Below are 16,265 nucleotides of genomic sequence, written 5' to 3' on the forward strand. Positions count from 1 at the left end.
TTTATCTGTCCATTTCATGATGGGTGATTTACAAATGCATCTGCCCACACAGCACCGAGTGCTCAGCAGTTTTTGACCAAAAATGGTTTGTTCCCTGTCCCCCACCCTCCCATTCACCTGATCTTACCCAGAGTGATTTTTTTTGTTTTGTTTTCCCAGATGAAAAAAAGTCCTCAAAGGGAAATGTTCTTGCCAATGTGGAAGAGGTGAAATGAAAAACAGCAAAAGCACTAAAAGGCATCAAAATTGACAAGTTCAAAAACTGTTTTGAGCAGTGGGAAAAATGTCTCAATAGATGTATTGCATCAGATGGAGAAATTGAAGTTAAAACATGTAAGAATAAATACACATTTTATAAGCAAATCCTGGTCCTCCCTCATACTCTGGTTGTAGAGAGGTTCCTTTCCTCTTCTTTAAAAAAAACCAATAACAGGGAAACACAGGGCAGGGGGGCCTGGGATGGGAGAAATAGACAAAAAACTGTACTTGAAAAATAACTAGATAAAATTATTTAAAAATATATAAATAAATAAAATAAAAACACAATGAGATATAAAAAAAACAATTAACATTGTTAGATTATATCTCAGCATTGGCTATTCTGGCATGGGGTGTGTCTTGAAATATATACACAAACTTTTATTTTTGAACATCTTTTCTGAGTTATATCTTTAACACCTTTTCCATCCCATTGTTCTTGATTTTTTTTGAGACTCCAATTATATATAGTATGTTGCCTTCCTTTGCCTTCCATTTTATTTGGAATATTTCCCCTTTGTTTTTATAATTTTCATATTTTTGACTATGACTCTTGGTCTACCCTTTCAGTCTCTGTCTTCAGTTACTACAGCACATGCTTTTCTTTTGGTTCTTTACTGTTTTGTGTCTGTGTCTCTACTGGTTATTTTTATTCTCTTGGGTTTTTTTCCCTAAGTTCTGCGAAATCCTGTTTCAACTGTCCCTATTTTTTCGCCGTCTCTTTGAGTTATTGTGTTTCCGTTTTGTGGTATTTTCCGGGGCTACGAGGAGAGTTTCTGTCTCTATTTTTTTATGGTAAAATCCCATGGCAATATTTTCTAGGGAGAGTGTCTCAGAGTGCTGTCCTTCCTGCGCACCTGCTTCGCGGCAGTGGCTGCAAATCCACGCTAGGACAACGCCTGTTCCTAAATCCCAGCCCTGCTTTATGCCAACATTCGCTTAGACCTGCCAGCTCATTGCAACTGAACCTTCTCTCCCATGTATGCACGACTCCATCTCCTTGTGATTCGTTCCAGCTTATCCCGCTTTTATTACATGATAATGGTGCTGGCTTATTATTTCAGAGCGACCCTTCCTCTCACTTACAGGAAATACATTTTCCCTCACTGTTGTTTTTTTCTTTTTTTCCCCTGAGGTCTCCCACTGTTGGGTCAACTCACATTTGACTTCCTCCAACTTGACTTCAGGTCCACTTCACTCTTGTGATTCCCGTCCTAATTTTGTTTACTTTTGATAACTTCTGTGTGTTTAATGTAATATATTATAGCACAGTGTGCTATAATATAATATTCTGTCTCCTAGTTTTGGTGAAGATGGACTTTACAGAAGCATTATTATTACTTACCGTCATTATTCATCATCTGCTTTTGTATAACACTCATGACATAAATCAGTACATCCAGCTGTGGCATCCACACAGGAGGTGAGTTGGGACCCTGGAGCCAACCTACATGTGTGAGCTGTGTGATCTTCAGTAAGTAACTTATCCTCTCTGTGCCCCAGCTTCCCCCTTTGTTATAAAGATGGTAGTAACACTATGTACCTCATTGAGGCTTCTGACATTACGTGTAGGTCACATAATCCACAACAGCGAGTCTAAGCAGAAGTGGATCAAGTGCTCATCCTTGTCACTCTCGGCTACTAGTAAACACATCCACACATTTGCTGGTCTTATGGGGGCGGCGTATTCTCTCCTACTCCATGACTTTGGTCCTGGCCATTTGACTTGCTTTGGCAAACAAGAAGTCAGTGACTGGACTTAAGCAGAGGCTTAGAATATGATTATACATGTAAGGGTTGTCTACTTGGCCTCTGCCCCTTCTATGAGAACACGCACCAGGTAACCAAGTGTTTGCCAACTGAGCTCCGAGGGAAGCTTTACCCAAACCAAAATTACAGCCCGGCACCCCCCTGGCCGACTTGCACCCGCAGCAGTGTCCCCATCACTCAACTGAGGGAAAGAGAGAAAATGCAAATTTCTACGGTTTTAGCTCCTTAGCCACAAAGATCACATGTGGTATGTCAGGACCTGAGATGGGTAATCGCAGCCTACCTTTCCCATTGCTAAATTGTATGTGTTTTAAAATAAAATTTGAAGATCTATAATCCATTAGAAGAATGTTCATGTTTCAAGAGTCAGATTCATGATTGACTAGGGGTAATTTAGAAAGTATTGACAATTAGTTTTGATTTATGTTTAGAGATAAGATCAATGCACTTTCATAATTCTGAAGACTCAAAAATAAAACATAGCCCTGGCTGGTGCAGCTCGGTGGACTGAGTGCGGGCCTGTGAACCAAGGGATCGCGATTTGATTCCCAGTCAGGGCACATGCCTGGGTTGCAGGCTGGTTCCCAGCAGGGGACGCAATGAGAGGGAACCATACATTGATATTTCTCTCCCTCTCTCCTTCCCTTCCTCTCTAAAGATAAATAATAATTTTTAAAATCTTTAAAAAAATGAAACATAATGATAAACTTTAAAAAAAATCCTCTGAGATAAAATGTGAAAGCTGAGTTCTAAAAATCAACCCCAAAGTAGCTTTGAGTTCTTCATTCATTCTGTCAACACCACAAAAAAAGGTGTAGTAATATTTAGGAAGAATTGATAACATGAAGCAATGAGTAACTTCCTGAGAATAGCCTGCTGACTATTGCTTAACCTGTCAACTATTTCCTTATCTCAGTCTTTGGGAGATGAGGAAAGTATACATGGAAAACGTTTTGTATACTACAGTGACTTAGAAGTAGTCAAATGAGTAAAAATGTCATATAAAAATACAAATTTCATTCAATAAACTGCCAAATTCTATGGGTCGCAATGTTTAGAAAATGGCAGGTTGCCTTCAGGAAACCATTAATTAGTTGTGAATCCGAAATCTAGAATTGTAACTACATGGTTCTCCCACATTCTGTACTATTGTGTCTGCAAAAGGCAGGCAAAGTTTTTTACATAGGCTGTGCAGACAAGTCCCCTGACACCCACCCGGGCATTGTTAATTGTCAGTATCATGGGCCTGGAATAAAAAAGGAACAGTGTGCTTGGCACAGAATCAAAATAGAAAAGCAGCTCAAATTTTAGGAAGATCGCTACAGTGTGAATATAGAATAAGTAGGCTGTATCTTATTTTGAAAGAACAGTGACCAGCCTTGGTTCTAAGTCTCTACACAGCAGAAGTGCCTTGTAGAGTTTTTATTATCTGTATAGTAGACAAAAGCCTAGAAGCGCTCGCTGAGTTAGGATCAGGTCCTGCTATCGCACGGCGTCTGGAACTCCGTTGGCATCTGACGGAAGTTTCACGTTTGCAACAATGGCGGGCTCGAGACAGCATGGAGAGTATAATGCTCTTCCTCTGAAGAGCACGTGGCCTCTTAGTCAGGATTCGGGGCTGCACTGAAGGTGATGTTTGCTGCTGCTCTCTGTCGTCCTTAACCACTGACATTTTACAAAGTCTGAATGCACCGTACCTTGGGACTCCTTTGTAAAGGGGGCTTTGTAAGTGTAAACGATTGTTGGTACAACCTCTATTTGACTTCTATCACCTCCGGTTCCAAGTGGAATGAGTTTTGCTGCCTTTGCAGAGTCTTAGCAGTCCTCCCGCTTCCTTGGGGAGTCCATATTCCATCTGGCAAGACCATCATTGTAATTTGTCAAAGTAAGAATTGTGCCATAAAAGCACGTGTTCTAAAGAAAGGGAGAGTATTGTCTGCCTGCTTCCTAGCATGAAACACATTCAAAAATCTTCAGCAAGTGAAATGATCACTTGGACACTGACAGTGGTTTGGGGTGAATCTGAGCTTCTGTTTTATACTGTTGGGGGGTCCATTATGGGACATAATGCAAGAGACACGGTGCATGAAGTAACATTAGTGCAGATGCTAGAAGATTGTCTTAACACAGGTTGGAAATTGGCACTGATAAAACAAGGGTCAAGGAGCCTGGTGCATCACTAATTTGACTCTTTTCTTTCTAGTAACCACCACGAAGGGGAGGCAAGTAACAGCAGCTCAGCGTGCTGAAGAAACGGTTCCACGCAGTTGGCAGAATCCAGCAAGGCGACATGTTCCCAGAGAAATGGGGTTGCTGATCTCTTTTTTGGAGTTGAGTATTTTCATGACTGCCTTAGGACAGAATACTATCTGAGGAAGTCCCAGGGAGCGACCCTCTGCCACTGACATCACTGTGCCGTCAACTTCAGTGACAGATGAGCCCAGGGGTAGTCCTGGCTCCGCCCCTTTCAGGACCTTGGGGCCTTGGCAAACTATGCATCCTCCCAGAAGCTGCATCCTCCCATCGTAGACGCTGCGTCCTGTAGGAACGTAGCACACCTCCACGTGCAGCAGCCGGCTCGCGTGCAATAAATGGTAGCGACTGTTAGACCCACTGACATCCCTTGAAAGCATTGGAGGTCATTTGTAATGAGAATAACCATACAGTTAAATTTAAAAGAATAGATAGAAGGCAGAGGAGGAAATGATAATATCAGAAATACAGTAACAAGAAAGTTTCTGCCAGCAAAGGCAAAGCAAAGGGGGATCTGTGACTCGCTCCTCAGTGCCTGTGGGGAGAGACAGCATCACCGTCTCAGCCACCCAGCTGCCTGGCGTGCTGCTGAGAGAAGCCGGCCCGCTGACCTGTGTCCTCACCTCTTGGCTCTCAGCTGTTGCCACTGCCACTCCAGCCACGGGTGCAGCTGCACGGTGCTTGGCCCTTAAAACGTCTGTACGTATCAAAAGACAAAGTCACCCGGGATCGGTATGGCAGCACAAACGTGTCGTTCTGCTCCTCTTCCACATTTAAAAGAAAACACATCTCCATGTAAAGGGAAGGACGTTACTCCTTTCCTCTGCATGCATAGCCTTAAAAAAAATAGTAATTCCTTCAGGAAAATTTCAATGTAATCTTCAGAGTAGGTCTGATATCTAATCATAGAGAATCCTCAGTCTTTCTATAACTTTTCAAAACTTAAGTGTTAGGATTCACAGTTCCATCTCTGGCCCATTCTCGCCTTTTGACGATTGGATGAAAACTTGCAATCTCTCAACTGAAGATTATATAACTCTACTCCAAGAAGACAAACAGGCCCTATGTCTGTAGAGAGGATTTCTCTACAGGCTGAATAGGAAGAAAGCCTTTGGAGATACCCCATGGATTCTAGAAGTAACTTTACTGCCATAATTCTGCTAAATGGTTACATTCTGTATTGTACACACCTTTGTCTGCAGTGAACAGACTCTTCTCTCTTGAATATCTATATTATTCCATGCAAAGATGATACATTAAATGGTTATAGAGGAGAATATCAGAAGTTTATATCACAAAACAGTCATGACATGTTCAGGAAGCATAAGACAGACCACGACCAATGATTAGGTTCTAAGTCTAGAAATAATGGATTTCTTCTCTCTCCCCATGCATGAGTCGGCTGGGTCCACCACAGCAGAATACATAGCAGAGGGGCTTAAACAAAAGAAACATAGGTTTTCACAGTTCTGGAGTCTGGGAAGTGTCAGATCAAGGTGTCACTGACCAGGTTCCTGGTGAGAACCCACTTCCTAGATGGCTTGTAGGAGGCTACATTCTTGTTGTGTCTTTACGGGGTTGGGGGGCTTGGGTAAAAGAAGAGGGGAAAAAAGATGGCGGGTGGGGAGAGCCCTCTGGTGTCTCCTCTGATAAGTACTCTAATCCTATTGGGTCAGGGCCCCACCCTCATGACCTTCTTTAACCTTCATTATCTCCTTTTAGAACCCACCTCCAAAGACAGCCACGCTGGAGTTTGAGCCTCGTGAATGTGAGGGACACAGTTCAGCCCACAGCTCAGCCCACAGCACTCCCTGATCTGAAATACAAAACCACACCCCTGGGTCTAATCCCCTGTTGTGACAGGTAGGGAGGCCAGCTGAATATCACCCCACAGACAGTAAAGGAAAGTTAGGGGGACCAGAGCCAGAAGCCTCTCACTGGAAGTTAAAGTGGCAAGATCAGATGGTACCCAAAATAAAATGCCCAGCTTATGGAATCCATCGTAGTGGAGAACTCCAGGGACACTGGAAATATACATTTTCAGTGAAGTTACAATGTATGATGGAAGACCAAAGCTCCTGAAAGAGGTTCTGGGGGGGGAGGCAGGGGCTAGATACAGGAAGCAACACAGATCTAATAGATAATACACAAAGTGAGTCAAATGGATTCCCAAACCAGGCGACATCCTCAGGCAGAACTGCACACATTTTTCTAGCTTAGAGACACCAGATGCAAGCAGGCCATTGTTTCCATTGTTAGAATAAACGCCAGCACCACAAGGCAAGTCTACGGAATCACCCTTAAAACATTTCAGGTAAATAAGAAAATCATATGCATTGAAGGCAAAAGAAACGGAAGGGACAGTATATTATGGGGCAAAGGACACTACCCTGTGTTAGAAATGCTTGAGAAATAGAGGTGGGAGGAACAGCACGACCTGATCCAAGTGCCTTTATTTGATGCTGTGCATATAGGTGGGCTGAGTCGGATCGACTGCAGCCAGGACTGGGGTTTTTAAAAGAAAAAGCACAGGGGTTTCTGAGGGAATAGGGGAGGGGTTAGCCCCTTGTTCTTCTGGGCGGGTGCCTCAGGGTTTCAGGATGTGAGCTGCAACAATGGGTTAGGTAAAGGGCCAGGCTGTTCCCAGGTACAGGAGGGTCAGTCTGACCATGGGCCGTTGTGGCTGGTGCCAGGTGTCTATTGCGCACAGTGGGAGTTTCGATTAAGCCTCGGCCTATCAAGCGACTCAGGATAACAGAGTCTGAGCAGTCCAGTGGGTTGGGAAACTGGCCTGGTGGTGTCAGGAGCAGCACGCTGGTGGGCTCAGGGGCACTCTGGCAGGCTGGGAACCAGGCCTGACCCTTCCACCCTTCCCATAGTTGGTGCAAAATAGTTGTGAACTTCATCGAATATAAATAAATACCCTGGATGTTAACAGTTGAAAGCAATAACAAAGCATATTCACTTTGGCAAAAAAATTTCCACAGCCTCGATGACATTTTGATAATATACAGTAGCATTTAACTATTACCAAATTAGAAGCATCCCAAGAGACAGCTTAATTTCTAAGAAAAATAAAAATTATAAAAATAAAACATTTCCCATCCTTTCAATTCCCCCTTTGCCATCTTAATAGTTTAATAAATGCATATTTATGGAAATAATTAAATCCCTTTCAAAATTTCTGGATAGCACGTTTCTTCCTCATTCATTTCATTCCCCCGAGTATTCTGTGTTCATTTTTAACGTTGTTCTCTTTTATACAAATATCAGTGGAGAACTTTTACACTGAGACTCTGCCTCGAATTTGTCAGTGCCATCTCCGAAAGTTAAAACTGCCACCTTTGGTGATTAATCAAATTTGCTCTAAATGAGATTAATTCGGGTGGCATATAAGAAAGATTGCCAGGGTGCAAGTCTCTCTTCTTATCTGTCCCCAGGTCTTTTTTTCCCCACTTGCTGAATTGAAAATGAAGCTGAGCTATAATCTTGTGTGGCAGATACTGGATTCCGCCTTTGATAAACATCTAAAATGCTAATGAGTGTGGGCTGCTGTTCTGAAGGAGCTAGCACGGGATTTGACAAGAATCTGGAGGGTAAAAAACGAAGAACTTTCTGACTTAAAAGAACTCTTTTTGTTCACATGTGGTATTGTTTCCTGGAGAGAGAGAAAAAAAGATTGCTCCCCAGAAAAAACAGAAAAAAATTCTGCTACATCAAAATGAGGAAGCGTGAAAAACTGATGAGCTTTCACATTGTCCTCTTTTGCATGCAAATCATACAGAAGTTCTCATTAGCATAAATGCATGAGCAACTCTAAATGCTTTTAATTTCCAATCTCAGCCAGCAGAGGAGTAATTTGTCACTGTCAGGGTGAAAATCTAAAAAGGAAAAAAAAAAAAGGAGAGAGAAGGACTCCATGCTAAATTGGAATCATATAAATTTTTGATTTGCTAATTGACTGATGCTGCCTTGAAGGTGTGAATAATTCAATGTACAGTCAGAAATAAAAGCATAATGTCCCTCTACCAAAGGTACATTAGCATGCCATACAGGCGGACATACCTGACCATGTCTTTTTCACAGATACCCCCTTTAGTCAAATTATAAGTCTTCTGAAAGCAACTGCACTCAGACAAACTCATAAAAGTCCCTCTCATAGACCCTGCGCTTTGAAAGGAAGAGACATTAGGACTGAGGAAACCACGCTCAGCAATTTTTTAACTGTGAACAACCCAGCAGGTTACAACCAAGGCTTCATGTAGGTCCCCAGATTGGTAGCTCACTAATGCGATCATAAAAAGAGAAAGTACCAAATAAAAACCTCAGCTCTTCTCCTGCTAACTTTCAATCTTTGCTTTTCTTTAATCAACCACTTTAAATGTCAGCTGCTAAATGTATGTATTGCAAAAACACCTCATTAGTGCTGGCATGATATGGATATTTTAAAAGCTAAGCTACTCCCCATGATTTTTATCATGTATTTCTATAATATCCTCACCTTGAAATGCTTTCATTTGCATCACCTAAAAGTTAGTTTATAAATATTTTAGAAAACATTGCTTGATTCAAAGTCAAAAGGAATAAATATGACTAAAGTTCCAACTTACCAGAACTATATTTTATTTAGTACTTTTTATTTTATTTGTTAATAGTCATAAAGCAGGGTGATTGAGGATATGTGCTATATCCGTGCTCAAGCACTTTTATTGCAAAAAGTGAACCCAGATGCTAAGAAAAAAATGCCAGCACCTTGTGAGAATTGAAAATAGAAATTCACTTTAGACTAATCATCTTGATGAGAAATTCCACAGGGTGCATGTGCCAACATTCAAGTAAATTCATTTGAATTATTTTTCTGTTTTAGGATATAGACCCTAGCCTTAATTAATATCCTACTCAAAGGTCTGTAAGAGGTACTGAGCAATTGGAAACTGGCTTGTGCACACTGACAAGTACACCTAAAAAGTAAAAGAGACAAAAGCAAGTCCTATAAACACAATTCAGCAAACACTGAATAACGTTTTTTAAAAAGACAAGAAAGATATCCAATCTTCTCTTAACCATATTTATCTATCATCAGGCCTAATGCTAGACCCTGAACCCAATCCTGTCTCTAAAAGCTTGTTCTCAACATATATCCAAATTCTAGGTTTGTTTGGAAGTTTCAAGGAGAGTAACTTGATATCACATGATGCGAATATAAGACTCACATAATATGTGTTATGGGCTGTTTAGTTTTTAAATACACGTTGACTGATTGCCCCTCCTTCATTCATTGTCTTTGCTTGTGGGAGAAGAAATAAGAAGAACAAAGCTAAGTAATTCTTAGCTTTTGAATGTTTTGATCGAGTCTCAAGAACCTGAACATCAAAAAACCTTTAGTCCTTTACGTCACAAAATTTACATTAAAAAATAAACTTGAATAAATATATCATCAATTAAAGCTAGGTTTTTGTTTTGTTTCGCCCCCAAACCAAATAGAATAACCAGAAGCCCAGAAAGGAAGAGAAGGCCATAGAAGGAGCAGAGTGAGAGGCTGAATCTGAAGGTACAAACAGACAATGTCAGGACCCAATATATAAATACAAATTTGACCCACAACCTTCGGCAACCTGCTCAGGAAACCAACCCCTTATCTACAAGAAACCACCCAGGAAGCCAGCCTGTGTATCAGTGAGCCTTGCAGAAAGCCATATTGCTATCTTTTGTAAAAACCCAGGAAGCTGAACAAAAGTCTATAATATTGGCTCAAAATGGCCAGGACTTGCTTAATACCAGACAGCCTCCCTAACTTTTGTACCCTCTTCCAACTTAGGACCCACCAGAGAAAGCCAAATATGTCCCCTGAACTGATCACGTAGATGCCTGTCTCCCCCGTGCCAGCAACCCCCCTGCAGGGCACCCCTGAGCTGACCCTTTCCTCCTCTGAAACCCCCCCACCACTCTGCCTGCCTTTGCATCTCTGCCAGGCACAAGTAATGGGGGCTGACTCTTGCTGTAGCAAGCTCAGAAGAAATAGCCTTTGCTTTTCTCATTTGGTTGGTCTTCACTGATTTCCACCACAAAGAGGGAATCTACCCCTTCCTGGAAGGGGTGCAGTGGAAGCTACAGGTCAGGTTGTTAGATCCAAGAGCTTTTCTCCTATTAGTTCTCAAGGGTAAAAAAAAAAAAGAAAAACCCACATACTTTACAGAGTCAACCCAGAAAGTGGGAAGACCAGAAAAACATCAACACCAAGTTTATTGAGCACATTGTAAGAGGCCCTGAAGGATTAATAATTTCCATCCTGGCCCTCGGATGACCTTAGCCCCACTCTTCCTCTTGATAAAACCCAAATGGCCTGGCCAACTGAGGCTCGTCCAAAGGAGCAACTCCTCCACCCGCCCCCAAGGACCCTTTTTGAGCCTCCAGTCCCACAACTAGCTGAACTTCAGTTGACCTCACTTTGCTAAAGTTCTATAAAAATTCCACCCTACTTGGCCAGGCAGAACGTCCCCTCGGTGCCTCTTCTTGCTGTGACATTGTGAATGAAGGTTTGCTCAGTGCTCCGCTGGGTTTTTCACGCACAGCAGGGCTTTCCATGCTTGGCATGTTCCATTCAATCTAATACTCATAACAACTCTCAAGGTGGGTGCTGTTACCAATGCCATTTTATGGAGGGGAAACTCTGGAGTGAAAATTTTACTTAGTGGTCATTTCCAGGACAGCTGGTGTGCAAAGAATTCACAGAACATCATACGATTCTGATGGGAGGAGTCTTAACCCCATCACTGCCGACATTTTGGGTGGGTAATTATTTGTTGTAAGGGGGCCAAGAACCAGAAAGGAAAAGAGGATTAGCATTTCCTTTTTATATCCTTTTAAATTTTTACTTTGGCTCCACTTTTTAAAACATGCATTTATGAGTTTTGTAATTTGAAAAGCTTCAAGGAAGGAAACTTTCAAGAGACAAGAAAGATCACCTTTGTTTTCTCAGCAGCCACATCACGTTACTGGTTTGTATTGAGCTCATGATTGATTAAACTTTATAAGCCTCCTTTTACATACATCACTTTGTCTCCTCCATCCTGTACTCATAAAATTGATTTTCAAGCAAACTTCAGAGCCTTATATTTAATCTGTGATAAATTTCACATTCTTTGGTTTGGTTTCTCATTGCAAACTGGACATTGTCTCATTTGGACTCTTTCATCAAAACTTACAAGCTATCTCTCCCAGCTGTTCAGCATCTGCCATTGTGGTCTCCACATTTCAAGGCTAAAATAGTGCTCCTGTGGACAGAGCTGGGAGCTCTGGGTTACTTCACCGTAAACCTTCTGTCCAGAAGTGGTGAGACGTTCATAAACATTGTTCTAAATGGTTTCACCAGCCGACTGTCTCTGGACCTGACCATAGCACCTGAGGGTCCTTAGCACCCTGGGACCCTCAGGTGCTATGCACCTGGTGAACTCTGGAGTTGGGCATAGTTGACATGGCCCAGGAAGCACCTTCAATCGCCCAGCTCACAATCTGCTAAGCATATGTACCCCACCAGAATCAGCAAGTGCCATAAGGTGATTCTGTCTGGAAGAGAGAAAAAAATTGAACCTAGAAAGTTTTTATCTAAAACCAAATGTGGGAGAATGAGGAGACAACACCCACATGTTAAACAGGGCTCTCTTTTCTACTTGGTGTCTGGTACAGAGAATACTAGTGGGGATTTATATGGATGAGCAAACAGTTAAGATTTGGGAAAGCAGGAACAGTAGTTCAGTATGACCCTAATTTTGAAAATCAAGCTTTTATCCTCTCTGGTCTTCTGGAAACACGTCATTCTTCGTGGTTCCTCAAAGACCACCAACTGAGAGCACATGATCACAGAGACAGATTCCCTCATGAGCCCGTAATGTAACTTTTGGCCTTGAGCATCCGTATTCTTCTGCCGGCACCTTGCTTCTCCATCCCTCCCCTTCGCTTTTCCCACATTGTTAAATCCTAATTTTTAGGAGCCTAAGAAGTCTGTCACCTAACATTTTCTTTGTTCACACCAGGTGAGGTCTCCATTAACTCACATGCATGGCCCCCACGTGGTACACAGAACACTGGATATACAAATATCCCATCAAATTTCCACTGAAGAATGAAGTCCTTGGATGCAGCAACTGAGAAGAACCATTTCTCACTTGCTCAGCCCAGCATGGCACACAGTAGACACTCAGAAAATATTTGGGGAATGGATGAATGAACAAATAGAGGAAGCAATTTTCATACATTTAAAACAGGTGTTTTATGACTTCTTTAATTTCTTGGGCTTTGATTTCTTTCAAAATATTTGCTCTAAAATACCTTCCCCTTTGGAACACAATTTTCCTTGATGCAACAGCAGAATTCAGTTGAGGCGCTGTGCTTTCTCTCCGTCATCTGTTAGCATCGGGCCATCTGCTCCAAGCAGAGGGCCTCTCCATTTCTTTCTTGCTCCAAACATAGCTTGAAAGGGTCTTTTTGTTGTCGGGCAATTTTTTGCAAGCCTCAGCTCATTCCGGGCATCACCCTCCAGAAATCACGTTAATAAATTTGCACCATTCATCATTATTCCGGTTCAACTCCTTCAGGTCCTGTGCGTGTCTTTTTCCAAAGTGAGCTCAGCTCCTAGCTTCTGAGCTATCATGCACTTGTCTGGACAATTCCCCTTGCCTTTTTCATCAGGATTCTTCACAATTGTGCTGTTAGAATTTCATTTATAGTAAACCTGAGCTTTATTTTCTTATCTACGATCTTGGGCCATAAAATACTCATGTTTTTAATAAGTACTTAAAATAACTTCCCTAAAAATCTGTGACCAATGTTGTTGATCTTTTGGTTACTAATTTTTTTCTCCCAGATTATGCTATTTCTGCTTCCTACTCTGTTTTTTTTTTTCTGTTTGTCCAATTGAGGAATCATTTGTGAAGCCAAGGATACATGAATTATAATCTACTTTGACTACTTAAAAGGTGTTCTACTGAGCAATTTTTTGCTCTCTGAGTGCCTCAGTTTCTCCACCTGTAAAATTGGAGATAATTGGGCCTATTCAAGTGACATCTTCCCTCATACAATTAGCTTCTATTATGTAACAATAGTTTATCACAGAGCTTCTCAATCGGGGTAGTTTATTTTATTTTATTTTCCCCTGGGAGACACTCAGCAATATCACTCAGACATATCACTCAATATGACACTCAGCATATTGTTGACTTTCATGACTGGGGGAAGAAGGGGAGGGGGTTTGCTACCGACCTCTAGTGGATGGAAGAATGCTGCTAAACTTTCCACAACAAAGAACCACCTATCCAAAATGTCAATAGTGCCAGGGTTGATAGCCTCTGGGGATGTACACCCTATGACCTACATGTACAAGAGCCAGGTGGGACATACTCATTACTGTACCCCCGGCATCTCACACAGCACACGCACATTATAGATATGTAGTGAATGTGGAATGAATATTAATGCTAAACGAAGTTCTGCAGGCTGCCTGAATTCCAATATCTGGAAAAGAGTTACAAATGGTTAAAAAAAAAGTTCATAGAATGAAGTATTCATTCATCAACCACCAGTCAGTACCCTGTGAATAGAAAGGTTGGCCCAAAACAGGGAAGAAGAGAAGCCACTAGGTAGTTTCAAACACGTTTCTCCAGAGGTGAGAGTTTAACAGTCAGCTCTCAGGCTGGCTGGGGTGGGGAAGGGCAGAGAGCCCCAGTGTGCTAGGGGTCCTCCAAGCTCTGTTGTGTAAGGACTGGGTTGGCCAAAAGTCCTTATGGGTTTTTTTTTCTATAAAACAAAAGGCATATTCTTCATTTTTACCAATAACTTTATTGATTTGGATATCCAGAAAATGCATGTGTGTTACCGAGCCGCTGGCCCAGTACCACGGAACTGTCTGTTTTGGAAGTCACGTGACATCCAATGAAACAGACTCTATAGAAAGTCCACAGAGCCTGTGGAGAGTCCGCATTCCAGCTCCAGGAGAAAGACTAAAGCCATATTTCATAACCCACCACACACCAAAAACCAGTTCTATGTACGTAGGAGGGAGACCTCTTTTACATTCTCATTTTAGTGGAGTCGATAGCAAATTTGAATTGGAAAGCAGAAATTGATAAGAAATGTCAATATGATTATTTATGCTGTTTTTTTAAAAATGGCATTATAAGTTTTGTTCAGTTTCCCAAGAGAAAGATTTTAAGACTCCTTAAACAAATTCCCCTATGGATAAATAATTCAGGAGGAAAGCTCAGAAAAGATAAATTTTCATCATTGGAGGAATATGTGCCATATTGTCATCAGGAAAATTAGAGTAATTAACATGGGTAAACTCCAAATGTATTTAGATGAAATGAACTGACACTTTTCCTTCGGATAACTGAAAGACTTGTTTCACACCCCGAGGACTGCTGTTTGTTACAATGGCTACGATACAAAGTCAACCATGATGCTGCAGAAGTGAGGGGGACCAGATTTTCTAAAGTAATTGTGATGATAGAAATGTGTTAGTCTCCGACGCTACTGAGGTGGTCCTTTCTATCCTGGTACAGTGGGAAAAAAATAAAAACAAAAAAACAATGGCTATAACGTCCTTCCCTTCTGTGAAATACGACTATACCACTTAACCACAGTCATAGGAATAATACATGTGTTATAATGAGTCTGGGTGTAAGTGCATCACTGGGAAGTCATTTGAATGGAGGAAAAGAACTTTGTATAATAAGAGAACTTCAGCTTTATTGTGTTAGATTGTGTCAGATTCTCTACTTTGCAAAAGCCTCGGAGTCTTAGTTCAATAGCCTATATAATAATGCACATCAAAAATATTTTCCTAAATTTGGAGAGTGGAATTTGTTTTGCAGAACAAGGAGAATGAGAGAGAGAGAGATTTTTCCAATACAATTAGAACATACTGTATATAAGGAAATTATTTTGGGGATGCCCCCTTGTAATTGCACCAGTTTTAATTTATAGTAGCCATTTATTATTTCCGCTGCTTAGTTTTCAGATGAAAGTTTTATGCTCTGCAGAAATCCAGTGCAATGAGGCAGGCCTAGTATTATTTTTTGTTGAGCTGTGTTACATCCAATCTTTTTTATTTATGCTAAGCAATTGTTTTTCGATGGTTCTTAGTTTTTCTTCAATACTATGGCTCACTCTTGCAGAAATGTATGCAAATTTTTATTTTGTAAAAAATGGAAGGCAAAATTATGCATTATGCTGCTCTTGCAAAAAAATCATTAACTCTTGCCAAAAGCAAGGCAGTTGATCTCTTGCCATGCTATTGTGTATGATTACTAATTTTCTATCAAGCATTGTCTTGTGATAAACAAAATGGTCCTTCAGGATGCCAAAAGGCTGACAATTCTTTGATAACTCAGCAAGACTACCTCTAACTACTTCCCATAAGGGTCTTTTCAAGGAAACCACATCTATGGCTTTTCAGAAATGCCAGGGATATAAGCATACCTCAGGCAAATGTAATTGTAACGTTAATTAAATGATCCTCTTATTCACTTATTAATTATAAAATCATAGAATGATAGGGCTGAAATGACCTTGAGAGACCAACAGAGTTAGCAGTGACATGCTCTGCAGGGACCACACATGTAAGCTATCCTAGATCCAGAGAAAAGTATTTGATTTTTAAAATCTTAGCAAGGAAATTGTGTTCACAAGCTCCTTGCGTGATCTAGTGCTGGGATGAGTGCACACAGCATGAGGAAATCCTTTCAATACGCCCTCAAGTTGCCATTTTCAGAGTAGCCTGAAACACACCTGGCAGCCACCTGGTGGGTCAGCCAGTGTTGCTTGGTTTCCCTCAGAAGGTATCCCCATGCAGGCCTAATATCACTCACTGCTTCTAACTTACAACCAGTGCCTTCTTTCCCTGGCTTTTCAGTTGTCCCTGACATTTCCTTTATCTCTGAAACTTGTACTTGAAAAATGTAAAAATCTGGCCAACACAAAATGAAAGA

The 16,265-nt window shown here is 41.3% G+C and overlaps 1 pseudogene; it reads left to right on the forward strand.

Moving 5' to 3' along the window:
* The first annotated feature begins 14,717 nt into the window (after positions 1-14,717).
* Positions 14,718-14,839, forward strand: LOC119035013 (uncharacterized; annotated as a pseudogene).
* Positions 14,840-16,265: the final 1,426 nt, after the last annotated feature.

The sequence above is a fragment of the Artibeus jamaicensis genome, unplaced genomic scaffold (genome assembly GCF_021234435.1).
Source record: "Artibeus jamaicensis isolate MK-2021 breed Jamaican fruit bat unplaced genomic scaffold, CSHL_Jam_final contig_497, whole genome shotgun sequence".
NCBI classification, from domain to species: Eukaryota; Metazoa; Chordata; class Mammalia; order Chiroptera; family Phyllostomidae; genus Artibeus; species Artibeus jamaicensis.